Source organism: Centruroides vittatus, unplaced genomic scaffold, assembly GCF_030686945.1.
Source record: "Centruroides vittatus isolate TY-2023 unplaced genomic scaffold, ASM3068694v2 contig_551, whole genome shotgun sequence".
Lineage (NCBI taxonomy): Eukaryota > Metazoa > Arthropoda > Arachnida > Scorpiones > Buthidae > Centruroides > Centruroides vittatus.
This window is the reverse complement of record NW_027122328.1, coordinates 181,931-198,416: the sequence shown is the minus strand read 5'-3', so window position 1 is coordinate 198,416 and position 16,486 is coordinate 181,931.

Sequence of the window (16,486 nt, the reverse complement as noted above, 5' to 3'; positions counted from 1 at the left end):
ATATATTATATTAATTTGATGAATAGACTTATCAAATTATACTTTTGAAAGTATTTTTCAAATAAGATGTAGACATTTATTTAAAGGACATTTAAATTGTAATTGAAAGAATTATAGTGGTAAAATTAACAATAAAAACTTACTGGAAAATTATCTTAACTAATTATTTTAGTTAGTTAATTCTTGAATCATATCTTTATTACATTAATAATAATATATTATGTCATAAGCATAATGGATGAGCAAATTGAAAAGTAACATGATTGGTAAAGTATATTATAGACTATATTAATTTGATTTAGTATATTTGGCATTCACACAAAGATTTTAACTAATTAGTGTAAATGTTATACGTGTTTAAATTTAATTTAAAAAATTATTCTAATTTTACTTATAGCTCAAGTTTAATGATTCTTTTTATAATAATTAATTACATATGATTGACATATTTTTCAGCTCATGTTAAATTTACAAAGACAACTATGCAAAAAATCAATTTTTTAGATACTGATTGTATTTCAAAACTTTATGGAAATATGTAAAAATTTAATTCTTCTTTTTTCTAATAGAATTTAATTAATTGTATTTGAAGAATTATGTAATTTTATTGTATTACATAATTTTTCATAATGTATAATCATAAGTATAAAATTACTTTGCTCTGTATCATTTAATATCTATTTTTGTTGAATTCATACTATTTATTTAACAAAAGTAAATTTAAGAGTAAACTGACTGATAATAAAAATTTACTTCATATTTGAAATATATTTATTAAAATTAATAGAGTTTTGATAAGTATCTGAATCATGATTACTCTAATTATGAAATAAATTTTATTAATGCAATTTATACAAATATTTTTCATAAGATTTTAATCAGTCCATTATTAGACCTTTCATATGATTGTTAAATTGCTACATATTAATTTTATTTAAAAGTGAAGAAAATTATAGTTTCATTATCTATTATAAGATTCAATGTATGATGCATTTTTAGTATGTAATTAATAAAACTGTTTCTCCTGCAGCAAATATAAAATACTGATAACATGCTGATGATTTCAGGTTGGAATAAACTCTGACATCTATAAGCGACATTACTGAATGTTATATTTTACAAAGTAGTAATTTTAAATAAAATAGTACAATTAAATATAGATTAATTTATTATGCTTTCGGATTTAAAAAGAATGCTAAGACAAATTGAAACTATAGATGATTTTATCATTTTTTCAGCAATAAACGTTTTGGTACATTTTACTAGTGATTTACTAAATTGACGCGTGCTTAACCCTTGTCTCTCTTGGTTTGTGTATTAATAATTTGCATAGGAAATGCGGTACATCGCAAAAGTCCTTTGCATTTAAACAAACCACCGGGGGACACGAGCTAAATACGATTCAAAGGAACGGTAGATCATCAGTAAGATGTATTTATTTGGACCACTACTGACTACTGCCAAAAAATTGTCTGCTATCATCTCAGTGGAAATACCCTTTCAAGATGAAGAGATTGGAACTATTGCAGCTTTGCTCTTGTGAGTCAAAAATTTTCCTTGAACCATAATCTGCATGAAAAACAATTCTGGTTTGTTTTAGTTATAAATCTATTCCTATTTATTCATATTTAGTTCGTTAATATAATTAATTACTGATGACATACTTTAACAAATTTCATTTAAGTAAACTTAAAAGAATTATTTCAATATTTACTAAAGTATTATAATTGTTTGGAATGGAAATATTAAAAAACATTAGTATTACATAATTGGAGCCAACAAGAGATGATATAATTTTTAAAAAATGTACAACTTGTTCATAAATCATTTTAATAGATACATTCATATAGTTTACTTAACCTATTGCTATGTTTGAATTAACATATTTGAGTTTCTTTGAAATTATGATTAATTCTTTGTCCATATTTGGTTAATTTTTAATAGTAGTGAATTGTGAAAAAATAGAAAATTATGATGAAAAGAATTACAATCAAAATTTTTTAATTGATACCATTAGATGTTAGATTCAGTCAGAATTTCTATTTATATGGTAATGATAATGATATTTCAAGTATTTTAGATTCATCTAAGAATAAGCATATGTTATATATATATATACATATACAGTGGTTTCTCGTTAGCATTAATCCGTTAGACTGCCTGAAGGATTGACATTTAATCTATAGTTAGTTGATCTTGTTAAAATTTCAGTATAATCGTTATCAAAGTTATAGCTTACTGTTTACACATGCTAATGTTTTACTATACATAACATTGTAAGACTGCAGTTTCTGTTTTCAGAGTTTTTTTTTATTTAAAGAATCAAGGGAAAAATCCAAAGATATATGTATCTTTCTAGCTCGAGAGTCTTCTTATATTTATATATTATAATTATTTTTCAACTCTCATGACACTCTTGCTTGATCATACAACTAGGGACTTAGCTGAGTTAAAAAAATTATATAAAGCAAAGCAAAATAAGTGACTATTTTCAAAATAAATGCTGTAACAATTAATTTTTACATGAGTATTATACTTTATTTGATATTCATTTTAATATTATGTAAATTTTACTCTGAATTCAGTTTCATCAGTATGTTGAGATTGCAATGAAAGTTAATGCTTATTTTTAATAACAATTTTTTTGTTATCTCTTATCGTTTATATGTATTAAATTTCTCTGCTTTAACTTTGACTGTTGTACTAGATAAATACATAACATTAATATTTTTACTTTATTTAATGAAATCTTTTAATTCTTTCTCTAGCAAGTGTTATCAGTTGTCTAAAATTGTCCTGCTCCTGATTATTTTAGATATTGATGCTGTATTGCACTTCGGACTAAAAGAAAGAATCACCTTAATCATAAACTTTGCTTAAGGTAACCCCATTAAGCATAAACTATAGGATGGGTTAGTAACCTTTTTAGGTATGTGTACTAAAACTAACAAATACAGTCAAACCTGTTTTTATGCGGTAGATAGGAACCGCATTAAAAAAACGCATTAAAAAAATCACACGAAACTTCACGAATGGCTGTAAAAAATAGTTTTCGCAACACAATTAAAAAAATATTTTTTTATGCGGTCAATAGGGACCGCATAAAAAAAGTCTCACATAGAAAATAACTCAAAACTGTACGAAATAGAATTTATTGACAACAGATGTCAGCACTTGACTGCATCGTCTGGTCTATCGTCTGTTTTACATATTTTTGTCCAGGTGGTGTTTTGTTGACTTAAAAAGTAAATTATTTCATTTTTCGCATATTCATGCAATAATATTACTATAATAAGTGCATTTATGCTATAATAAGTCAACGTGAGACATGACGAATCGCACGAGAATAGTCGCCAACTATACCGCACAAATAAAAAATTGCACAAAAAAAACCGCATAAATAAAAATCGCACAAATAAAAATCGCACATAAAAAGAGCGCATAAAAACAGGTTTGACTGTATATAATGCAAAATTTTTCACGTGCCAACCAAAATTTTTAGGACTATATTATTATTTGATCTTGCAGCTTGACCAGTGGTTCTTAATCAGGGGTTTGTGGGAATGGGCTTGAAGAGTAAAAATCAACTTTAACTTTCGTATATTTTAAATGTATTTTATTGATAATTATTCTTACAAAAGAAACATGTATAAGGTATATTACTTTATTGTATTTTTTTATTTAATAAATGTATTTGTATATTAATTCCTTTTACCTATATCCTTACTCTCAAATTTCTGTGTATATTCTGTCTACTAGGTCCTTGTTTATTAATAGGACTTATTATACTGGTGTAGTTTCTGATTAGCAAATAGGGGAGATCTTAGTCAAAAGTCAAAACAAAATAGCTTTATTTTCACCAGTACACTCTGTTTCTGTGTTTCAAACCCAAAGGCCCTGACAGTCTCAAAGTATTTGTATATAACTGGTTTCTTTTGTAATTTTATTTTATGTATTTAAAAACATTATTCTGAGGAGTCTGTGACCTTCACCTGACTGGAAAAGAGATCCATGAAACAAAAATCATTAAGAACCCCAGTCTAGACTATGCTATGAGAATGCTAGATATAACAGAAAATCCACTCAATTTACAACCCTGCTTGTAAGTCAGTGTATAGCAGAGATAGATGCATGGAAATGGGTTGTTTCATTTTATTATTATTTATTATTGCTAAAGCAGTTGATGGTGGTTTCTTTTTTCTTTATTGCATTTTTTTATTTAATATTGCTTTACTCAGTAAAATTTTATTATATTAAATTAAAATATACAAGTCAGCAAAGACAACGATCAACTACTGCCAAATTATCGGGCTAGCAAATGGCTATAGTAATATTAATAATTATTAATATTACTATAGCCATTTGCTAGCCCGATAATTCGGCAGTAGTTGATCGTTATCTATAACGGGCTAGTAGTTGTTTATTTGTCAGCAAAGACATTGGATATTCATTTTTTAAGGTTAGCCTTGGGTTGCATTCTGGTAAAAAGTTGCTGGCGTGTGCTATGTTTGGTATGTTTGCCAAGGGTTGCCCACCTCTGATATATGGTTTCTTCCAGGACATCAAAATTTCATATTAATGGTTAGTTAAAGCTAACGAGAGTCCACTGTGTCTTGATGATGATACAGTACAGATGCAATTTTCATGATTTTGACATAATATTTCCAATTCTTTTTTATAAATAACAGGATATGTCATTGACAAAATCATACTCATAAAAATTAAAATAATGCTTTGTATGATCATACAGGATATTAAAAAGTTTTACAAAATTATAACTTAAAAGAGGGAAAAGATTATTGGAAGAAGAGGAAAAGTGTGAATTATTTTGGTTTTTCTTCAAATTACAATTATCACACACACTTTTTTCTTCAAACTCTATTGTACAGGTAACTGTTAAATCTAAATAATATGTTCTGAAAGTTTTTATAATATACTGTACAATAAGATAAAATTTGTAACTGGTTATAAATTGTATTTTAGTTCTACATTAATTTTAAAAAGTTTTGTTTATATTAAAAATCTCTTATATATAAAAAAATGAACTGGGAGGAGTTGTTAACAAATTGATGTATTCAGGAAACTGCATTCTTTTGAATTGCGATTTGTTTCTATTGGATAATTGTCATAATTTCACACTTCAAGAATGCAACTCCCATGTAAACTGTGATAGCAATGTATTTGATTTGCCAATACATATTACTTACTGTGTATTAAAAATTAAAGTTTGAAATAATTAATATTAAACAAAAGAAAAATATAATAAGATGATTTTAAACAATTTGAAAAAAACTAAGAAATCTCAATAACTAAAATTCTTTTTGTAAAATCAAAAAGAATTTTAATTATTTAATTTCAAAAAAATATAAATACATAATCTATTAAAACAGATATAGATTTAATTTAATAAGATAAAATAAATAAATGAAAATGTTAATTATAAATAAAATTAAATGTATTAATTTTACTACATAATGTCAATTTTATTAAAAAATTATAATTAAATAACAGATTTTTAATAATAATAATTATTGTTGACAAAACTGCGTCAAACAGCTGGTTAGCTCGGGGATGCCTCTTTGGGGAGACAGAAGGATTCATGATCGCCATACAGGATCAGGTCATAAATACTAAAAACTACAGAAAACACATACTCAAAGATGCAACACTCACAAATGACACATGCAGAAAATGTCACATCATGCCAGAAACTATACAACACATCACCTCTGGTTGCAAGCTCTTGGCACAGACAGATTATTTACACAGACATAATCAAGTAGCAAATATAATACACCAAGAGCTTGCAAAAAAACACAAATTAGTAGACATGCACGAACCATACTACAAATACATTCCACAGACAGTATTGGAAAACAACACACACAAAATGTACTACGACAGAGCCATAATCACAGATAAAACAATTTACCACAACAGACCAGACATCACACTCATTGACAAACACAATAAAATTACATACATTATAGACATATCCATTTCAAACACTCACAATATACAAAACACATGCACTGAAAAAATTAGCAAGTACACAGAACTCACCCAGGAAATAAGGCATCAATGGAGGATGGATAAGGTGCTTATTGTACCTGTTGTTCTCTCCTCTACAGGTGTCATACTACACACGCTACACAAAAGCCTGGGCACATTACAATTGAATAGAAACACATACATCACACTACAGAAGGCCACTATAATGAATACATGTCATATTGTGAGAAAATTCCTGAATACAGACACACACACTGATACACTTCTTTAATTTCTGTTTTGGTTACTATGCCTTGACTTTGGTTTGGCATAATACACAGCCACCGGTGTTAACCGAGTATATCTCACTTAACCCAACACAATAATAATAACAACACTTATTAAGCATAAACAGCATCATCTTAAATCTCCCATAGAAAGAATAACCCTTCCACGTAAAGATGGCAGATATGGTCTGATTGACATAGTAAACCTTCACTACAAATACAGACACTGAGAGTGTTTTTCTACAAAAAAAAAAAACAAGAAACATCACAGTTACATAAAGCAGTAACTCTAGCAGATTCTCACCATTAAATTTACACTCACAACATATAAATAGCATAGACACCATTAAGCAGTCGTGGATTCAAAAGGCACTTCATGGCTAGCAGGCATCCCTATGACCTGGCCCAGGATTTTGCTGACTCAAACAGCTGATTAGATCAGGAATGTTTCTTTGGGGAGACAGAAGGATTCATGATTGCCATACAGGATCAGGTCATAAATACTACAGAAAACACATACTCAAAGATACAACACTCACAAATGACACATGCAGAAAATGTCACATCATGCCAGAAAGTATATAACACATCACTTCTGGTTGTAAGCTCCTGGCACAGACAGATTATTTACATAGACACAATCAAGTAGCAAATATAATACACTAAGAGCTTGCAAAGAAACACAAATTATTAGACATCCATGAACCATACTACAAATACGTCCCACAGACAGTATTGGAAAAACAACATGCACAAAATGTATGACAACAGAGCCATAATCACAGATAAAACAATTTACCATAACAGACCAGACATCAAACTCATTGACAAACACAGTAAAATCAAATATATTATAGACATAGCCATTTCAAACACTCACAATGTACAAAACACATTCACTGGAAAAATCAGCAAGTACACAGAACTTGCCCAGGAAAGAAGACATCTGTGGAGGATGATAGGGTGCTTATTGTATCTGTTGTTCTCTCCTCTACAGGCATCATACCATACACTACACAAAAGCCTGGAAACATTACAATTGAACAGAAACACATACATCACACTACAGAAGGCCACTATATTGAATACATTTCATATTGTTAGGAAATTCCTGAATACAGACACACTTATTTTTGTCTTGTTTTGGTTACTATACCTTGACTCTGGTCTGGCATAGTAAACACCCACCGGTGTCAATCAAGTATAATTCACAAAATCCATAATAATAATAATAATAATAATAATGGTTTCAGGAAAGTTCAGTGTTAATTATTAATGTAAAAAAAAGATGTTTGCTTATGATGAAAATTTTCAAGATACTATTGTGTTATTGTATTAATCTAGAGAATGTAAATTTTGTATTATGTGTAATGTGATGCCTTATATTCACTCATTGTGATATTTTTAAAATGTTTATTTTATATTTCTGGTAGTTTGCGGCATCACACATACTATTTACCTTTTTGTATAAGTTATTGAATAAAGAATGAATAAATGCTATGTATTCTAGTTATTCGTTTTAAAATCAAAATAAATTGATTAAACATAAAATCAGCTTGATAACTATTTTTTAAACATCATTATGAATGCAGTTAGAACCATACAAAAGTAAATTAAAATCATTTTAAATACATAAAAGAATTATGCACGACAAAAACATAAAATAGTCGACAGTAAAAACGAACTTGTATCATTTAAAATAATTCTGGTATACTTACTGCTGTTAATGGTTGAATTATTATTAAAATAATAAATAAATATATTTTACTTTGTTCAAAAATTTTTCTCGTTCTGTTAATATAAATATTTATTCAACCAATAAATTCATATATAAACTTATTTGTTGAACAATTTTTGACTATCCTTTTCAACCCAATTAAAATGTTTTAGTTCTGTGGGAATTGAACATCAATATGAGAAATATTTTTATAATTTGAATAAGATATTTTGACATATTACAGCGCAATTAAGTCCTTTCCACAAAATATTTGAAATGCGCTAGTTTTTGAATGAAAGAGGAAATTTATATATAAATATTTTATTTTAAGAAATTTTTAGTAATAGAAAGTTGAACGAAAACGAGTTTTACATATATTGTTATATAATATGTATGCCTTATAGGACATTTCATAACATGCTTTGTGTACGTGGTCCGAATCCACTTCATTTTTCATTGTAATCGCAGGAAATAAACTAGGACTAGGAAAATTGATTCCTGTGTTCTTTTACTAAGGAACTGCCATAATTTTTATATTAATTTGAATTTTATCATATATGCAAAATAGCGTCAAAGTACAGAATTAACCATAATGGTAAAATATAATTGCTATGTCATAGGCCATGCTGTAACGTGTCTTCCATTATGCAGGTTCGAGATACGAATCCGGTCTGAATTTGTTCTTAATCCTTCAATTATACAACATGTCAGCTAATTGTAAGTTCGAAAAGACGAAAATGAGTTTGGCCATATTTAGTGTCGGGTGTCAAATTAACAGTAGTCAGATCACGGAAAACTTCGAATTTTGCGGAAAAACTTACAATAACTCCACCGTGGAGATAGCCTGTTTAATAAATCAATCCCATTAAGGATTCGGTATGATGGTGGAGACTGCTCGAAATATCTGGAACAGACTACTACCCGAAAAATTCCTGGAGTTTTTCGATTTCGGGTCTCCCATAGTGGTAGGTTGTCATCTTTTCCGCTCAGTTATCCTGCCGTCTTTGCGGAAGTACTGAAATTCTGGTAATTTGATATCACTGGTCCCATAGATACCGGAAACAAACTAATACTATATATATTTTTCAATTCAAAAGAATTTTATTGAGTTTAATAAGATGTATCAACTAGATATTTAACTGTAGTTTTTTATTTTCGGTTAAGAGAGTATTAGTGCCTGATTTTAGTTTTTGATATAACTCTACCGATTCCATTGAAGAAATTAAATTTAGAAGTTTTCAAATAACTTACTTAGCAATTGTAATACAAAATAATCATTATGTGATATTTACTACATAAACTATTAATTACTACGTTTCATATTTAATAAAGTAACGGAAATTGTCTGAGGCCCGGAAATAGCGCTAAAAAGAGAAAAATGTAAAATTTGTTAAGGTCGACCGTAAAAGGAAACACGTTATATAAGTGTCGAGTCGACGACACCGGACTCGACACTTATATAACGTCAACGCTCATAAAGATTAGCGGGGAAAAGAAAATTTTAGATGATGAAGATTAAAAAAGGTTAATATTTAAAACTTAAGACGCAGTTTAGAAAGTAAAAAGAAACTAGAAAAATAATAGAATGCACGTAGGTGTCAGTCATCGATTAAACGCGGTCAGAGTAAAAGATGGTGTCGGGTAGACCCAGGGCCAGATTTAAATAAGGGAATTTGGGGCCGGTGCCCAGGGCTCCCACGAAATTATGGTTAAACATAATTTTTTTTTTATATTACCGCAACTGCCTAGTGTGGCCTAATCACGAGGGCCGCAGGCAGAGAAAACCAAACCGGGGGAAAAACTTGTGTAACATCGGAAAATTTCGGGAAAAAAATTTTACATAGGTATTTTTCAATTAAATTAAAATAATTAGTTTTACACAATAAAATATAAGTATATTTACAATAACCTTATTTTTAAATGAAATTTACAACTTACTAGTTGAAAGTACAGTATTTTGTGTACATTTTCTAAATCATCAAATTTGCCTACTCTTAAAGGGTATTTGTGCTCACGGGCCTCTGATTGTTAAATCCGGCCCTGGGTAGACCATCTCTAGCGACCTTCTCCGCGCCCTAAACGGAGCTCCATTTACACCTGGAGACCAATTGGGAAGCGAGGAGCAAAAGGGTTAGCCAATTAGCGATGAACCGTGTCATAAGAACTTGGTCGTCGAAGACAGGAGAGCTTCATCCTCTCCAGTCCATCGAGTGCGCACATCGTCCTCAGTCCCTTGTGACATCCGTGTGTATCTTGTGCTGCGACGTCTAATATCAACGAAGGCCGACTCGCCAACGCTCCGGGACATCCAACCGCCGACACAAAGAAAAAGGAAAGAACTCCTGAAGATTTGTGAACCCAACTTCGGACTTCCGGACATCAACTTAATTGTGTAAGCATTGTCACCTAAATAAACAGTTTTTTTGTGAAACGCTTGTCTTTTTCTGCCTCCTCAAAACTGCCACCCACATACGCATTGACCTTAGTCCATCTCGACGGTAGGGAAAAATCCCTCCCCCTTTCGGCGAGTTTACAATTGGAAAATGTGATGAAACTACAAAACATTGAGAGCGGTACAGTTTTCTAGTGGATTCGTGTGAGTTGCGGCATAACTATTTGTTTAGCAATACATATTTTGATGAAAATTTTTATGTAAAAATAAACCACCTATTTAATGTAAACATGATATGATTAAGATAAATTGGAATGGTTACGTTTAAGATATTTTTCGTGCAAATAATTTTGCCCACAGTGTGATGTAAGTAGTAGCAGCGAATTTTGAATAGCTTTTGATTCTGCAGGAACGTATGGGCAGAAAATTTTCCAGAGGACAATGCTCATTCATCAAACTTTATTTTTTAACTGTCGATGGCCGTAACCAGTCAATCTGTAATAAAATCTCAAGACACAAAAGTCGCTTGGTCGAGGGTGTAAGGTTACATATTTCATTCACTTAAGATTTAATTTGTATAATTTTTGTTGAGATTAGAAAATCTTTATCATAGATTTTGGATGTTGTATGATGACGTCGCGACATTTGTCCATCTTATTGATGGTATAACGAGAAAATACGAAAAATTTAAACATCTTGTACAGCTTTTTTGTTTCATTCTTTCACCTCGTCTTGTGTAAGATGTACTGATTTTATGTTAAATTGTATTAAAGCTCTTCTTTGTCCGTTAATTTTCGTATGTCCATTCTTGAAAAAACTCAAGAAAGATACCAACTCAACAATTTACGCGATTCCGAGGAGGGAGTAAATGCCCCATTTTCTCCCCCTGAGGATGATATCAAAAGTATTTTTGTTTTCCCATGATATCAAAAGTATTTTTGTTTTCTAGCTACACATCAGAAGAGGCTTTTTTTTTTTTTTTTTTTTTTTTGTAGAAGTTACGTCGTTCATAAAGTCAAAGTGCGAACGGAAGTGGCCAAGCGGTCTTCGTTCCCTGAACACTGGGAGTTCGGTTGTGAGTTCGCGCCTCGCTGGGACGGGCTGGCCACGTGGCGTTTTTCGGATTTTCCCCACGTCTGTAATGCCTAAATAGGGGCCAGTTTCCCTTAAAAAGACCTCCCAGAAGGCGATCGCCCAAGTGTCGTGTTGTCACAACTTAACTAAGCGAACATAAGTTGAAAAGTGTTGGAATTTCAGGTCCTCTTCCCGTTCTTAAGACACTTCTAATTTCTTTTAATAGATCAAAGTTTGTTTCAATACGCAGTATCGTCACATGCTTTGGGATTGTGTAGAAATCGCTCTCATAAAGTACAGTATATCCAATGTCGTTTCATCGACGGCCGGATGGCCGAGCGGTCAAGGTGGCAGCCTACCGCTCTGGGGGACCCGGGATCGAATCCGAACTGGTCGAATAATCCTTAGGAATTTTTCGGGGGTAGTCCGTTCGAATATGTCGGGCCCCGTCCCTCACCACCCGGTCGCCCCATTGTGGTCCTGGCCGAACCCATAATGGGCCTTCTATAAGAGGCCCTCTTAGTGTCCACAGGGCGGAAAGAGTTAAAAACAAAAATAAAAATGTCGTTTATAACGTTCGACTCTATTGACAGTACTGTATCATTATGTATTTCGAGTACAGTGGATTCTCGAGCTATCGTTTTCCCGCATCTATCGGTTGTTTTCTCAGTCCAAATAAGGCAGTGGCGTGCGTCATTGGAAGCGGTGGAAGCGCCGATTCCACCTTCCAATGACCTTCCCTTGTATTTTATAAAATATAAATTTTCATATTTTAACGTGTACTTTGAATTAATTAAAATTAATATTTTATTATAACTGCATTATGTATCTTATTTAAAAAATTCTATACTATATGTGAAAAAAAACGATAAGATGCTATTGTATATTCGAATGTCAGTGGCGGAATGAAAGCGCTTCCGTAACAGCTTTCACGGAGAGAATAACTGAATGGTGTAAAGCAGCCAGAGGGCATTGGCGCATGCGCTTTACAGAGCACCAACCTCAGCCGGTTTAGCTGGTGGAAACTACACACGTGTAACGCTTCCAACGATTCTATCCCTTAGCCACTGGTAGGGAGCTGTCTGACTAAGTGAATTGTTTAAGATTTAAAAAGTAAAGAGTATTCAATGTTATTTTTATGTACGTTTTTTTTTGCAAAGTTATATTTAATTACAGTATAATTAAAAGAAAATTATAATTATATTGACAGATTTTCAGACATAAAATCTTTAGAATTTTTATCACTTTTAGATGGTTTTTTTCCAAGCGTGTTTTAATTCTTTAAATTAAGTAAATTTTATGGGAAATTTTTTTATTTATCTAAATTACGTAGTGAATCGCAATATTTATATTCGTATCCGGACTATATTGACAAGTAACTCTTAGACATAAAACATATTATAACTAATGTCGATCCGAACAAAGACGTACTAAAAGAATTATATGATTTAATATCATTAATTTTTACGGTACCATCTACCGGTGGGTCTGCTGAGCGCAGTTTTTCGACCACGGAGCGAATTCATACATTGGCCAGGAACACTCGGTCGGAGGAAAGATTGTCGTCGCTAGCGTTGCTTTCGATATAAAAAGTGCTTTTAAATACGTTGATGGAGTCGACGACCAGCGACTTTTATGATAAAGTAATTAACGACTTTGCGGAAAAAATCGAAGAATAGAATTAGTTTATAAAAAATTTAAATAACAAGTTTTTCTATCATTGTTTGTATCGTATCAATTTGTATTATGTATGTATTATTCGTATTTTAGAACTAAAATACATAAATTGTTTATTTTTGTCATTTCCAGTATTTGTTTAAAACTTTTATGGAAATGTGAGGTTCCAGACAGGTCTGACCCGTCACGAAAGACGCGAAAAAACGGTTAATTTAGAGAAAAATTTATTAGTTAAAAAAACACAGGTAAAAGTCGTTTGTAATCGGACACCCATTGTTTATATCAAACTGCCAGGCAGAAACCATAAATCGCGGAAGGAAGTCGTCCTATGATCGGTGGAAGATCGAATTCATCTTCGATTTTGACTTTTCTCCCGCTCCAGGTAAGAGTCTCGTTACGTTTAATAACCAGGGACCAACCACTCGGGAAGCGTGATTGAGGGAGAACGACCAATTAAAATGGATGAAAGAAAGAACGGAGATTGATATAATCTCTCCGACAATCGAGGACACCTGGCACTCGGTTGACTTAGACCGTGTTCCCGACTTCAACGGACGAAGTCTCCCCGTGCCTTACAGACTCGTCAACGCCACTGTCCCGGGGCCACCTTCGATCGACCATCGAAGAACCACATTGACGCTCAGGACGTCCGAACGGCTGATTGTTCTAAAGCAAACTATTTTGTACATAGTATATGTTTATTTTATGTTAAAATAAACGGCTTTTGTCAGATACTTGTCGTCTTTGTCTCTACAGCCACCACCCATGTACGAATGGACCTTAGACCATTACTGACGCGCAATTAACTGATTGCCCCTGGAAGTCGGCTTCTTACAGAAACACAGCTTCCCTATTATCAAATGTCACGGCACGCCACTGAAATAAGGACTCATATAAATAATGTTAATTTTTTCTTTTATTCTTCATTCTCAAAATTTTGTTCTGTATTTTAACTGAAAGAAAAATGTTATCCCGCATCAATCGTTTTACTCGAGTGAGTCGGCCAAAGTTAAATGAAATTTTATTTTTATATTTAATTAATTTAAATTTTATTGAGTACAATTACAAAATATAACACACTCTAAAATAACAATTATCAACCAAATCCCAAAAAAATAGATATCCATACCTAAAATAATTCAAACCAATAACTTTTATTAAGGCATTGCTCTCAGTTTACATTCTATAACAAAATTAGCATAAATATTCTTACAGTTCTAAAAATTACATATATATTTAATTAAAGATTATTTAATTTATATCTGTTGTTTATTAATATGAATAAGGAACGAATTGAGTTTTATTTTAAATAAAGTAGAATGAACTTGCTTCAAGTTTAATGATTACAGATTAAATAAATTTCACCCAAAAATAAAATGAAAAACAATTACATTATAATATTTGAAAAACTGAACAAATTCAAAGATATTTATACAAGTTTATAAATACTTACTTATTCTTTACTGATTAAAATTTAATATGAGGTTAATTTTTAATCTTAATTCAGTACAATTCATTGATATAAAAATGATTAAAGTAAGAAATTCATGGGTATTGGTATTATTATTTAATCAGATAGTTTTTAATGCATATATGTGTCTCCCCATAGAATCATACATTTTCATAACCTCAGAACAGTGTTTTATTTTGCTACAAAGAGAAACTCTTTTTCATATAATTTATATGATGTATGTATATACAGTACAGTATTAAGCTTTGTTTCTATCAATATTCTATTAATCTAATTCTGAATAGTATTGCATAAATATTAATATTAAAGTATTGTAAAGATTTTCTCATTAATATTGTCTTAATTTTCTTTATATTTAATTTCACAATGTATAATTTGTTTTGTATTCATAAGAATATTGTCTCCACACTAAAATTAATGTATTTGTGAATTACAACCTAAAATTTAAACAAAATTTTAAAAATAAAATAAATAATTTTTTCTTTTAAATATAACTAATACTTGGTATCCATATTATCATTTCTAAACAAACATGATTATTTTTCATAAAAGATTACAAAAATTATTTATAAATCTTAAAAAGGAATAGAGAAAATAATAATGGAAATATCCTTCTTTCTCAAAGCATTTAGCACAGTATTTTTCAACCTTTTTCATTGAGTGGCACCCCTGATTCAAAAATAAAAAATCGCGGCACCCTTGACCGGCTGCGGATCTAGAATCTGAAAAAGGGGGCTTTAATGGGGGGAGGTGAATCTTTTGCGAAAACGAATATTATGCACAGTGCTGGGGTGGGGTCCGGGGAGAGGACTACCTCCCCGGGAAGAAAAATTTTAAAAATTGAGTTTTAACTAGCATTTTAATGCAAAAGTAGTGTTTCTACGTGTTCAAAATCAAAATTTAAGTCCATTGAATTTTGTCGAAATACTGACAATGAGTTATCTTAAACTACACTTAAGTAAATTTCCAAGAAAATCCCTAAAGGTTTTAAACTTTGCGACACTCCAATCGTGGCGCCGTAGCACCCTAAGGTGCCGCGGCACCCCAATTGAAAAACACTGATTTAGCATCTCATGAACTTTAATAAAATTTATTATTTATTACTATTCTAAAATATAAAAATATACTAAAACTTTTAAGTCTAATATAGAATTTAATATATAATTTTCATATAATATAATAATAATTTAATAAATAATTACGTTTATATAGAAAACATGACCTAAACTGTATTTAGACATTAATATATATCTTTTAATTTGAATTTGTATAGACTTAGTTTCAAATATACAATATACAGTATATATTTATCTATTTATTTATTTAAAGAATTTGTTTAAATCCACAGTTTATTTACATTCCATATTAATTTTTTAATAGTACAATAGTCTTGTTTATAAATTATAAACAGATAATTATTCATAATGTATCCAAATTCATTCTTTTTCAAATATTCAGTATAAAAAATTATAAATGCATAAATATTAGATATTAAATACATTAATAAATAGTTTTTTTTAAATAAAAATGACTGATATATTTTAATTTATAATATATATTATATGTTATGTGTAACATATTCATAATTGTTAGTTAATTAGAAAATCAATCTTTGTAGCTATAATAATTTTGTTTTAATTAATTTAAAATAAATTTACAAGACAAAAATTTAATTAAAGCCAATTATTAATTAAGCTAATTGACAATTTAATTTTCACATGTGTACAATAATTAATTAACATTTAAAGAAGTTAATTTAAATTTTAAATAATAAATATTAATAGAAGTAACAAGCTTTATTTCGTATAATAATTTTTAAATGTAATTTTTAAAATACAGTTTAAAATATTTAAAAAATAAAAATCTGTAAACAATTT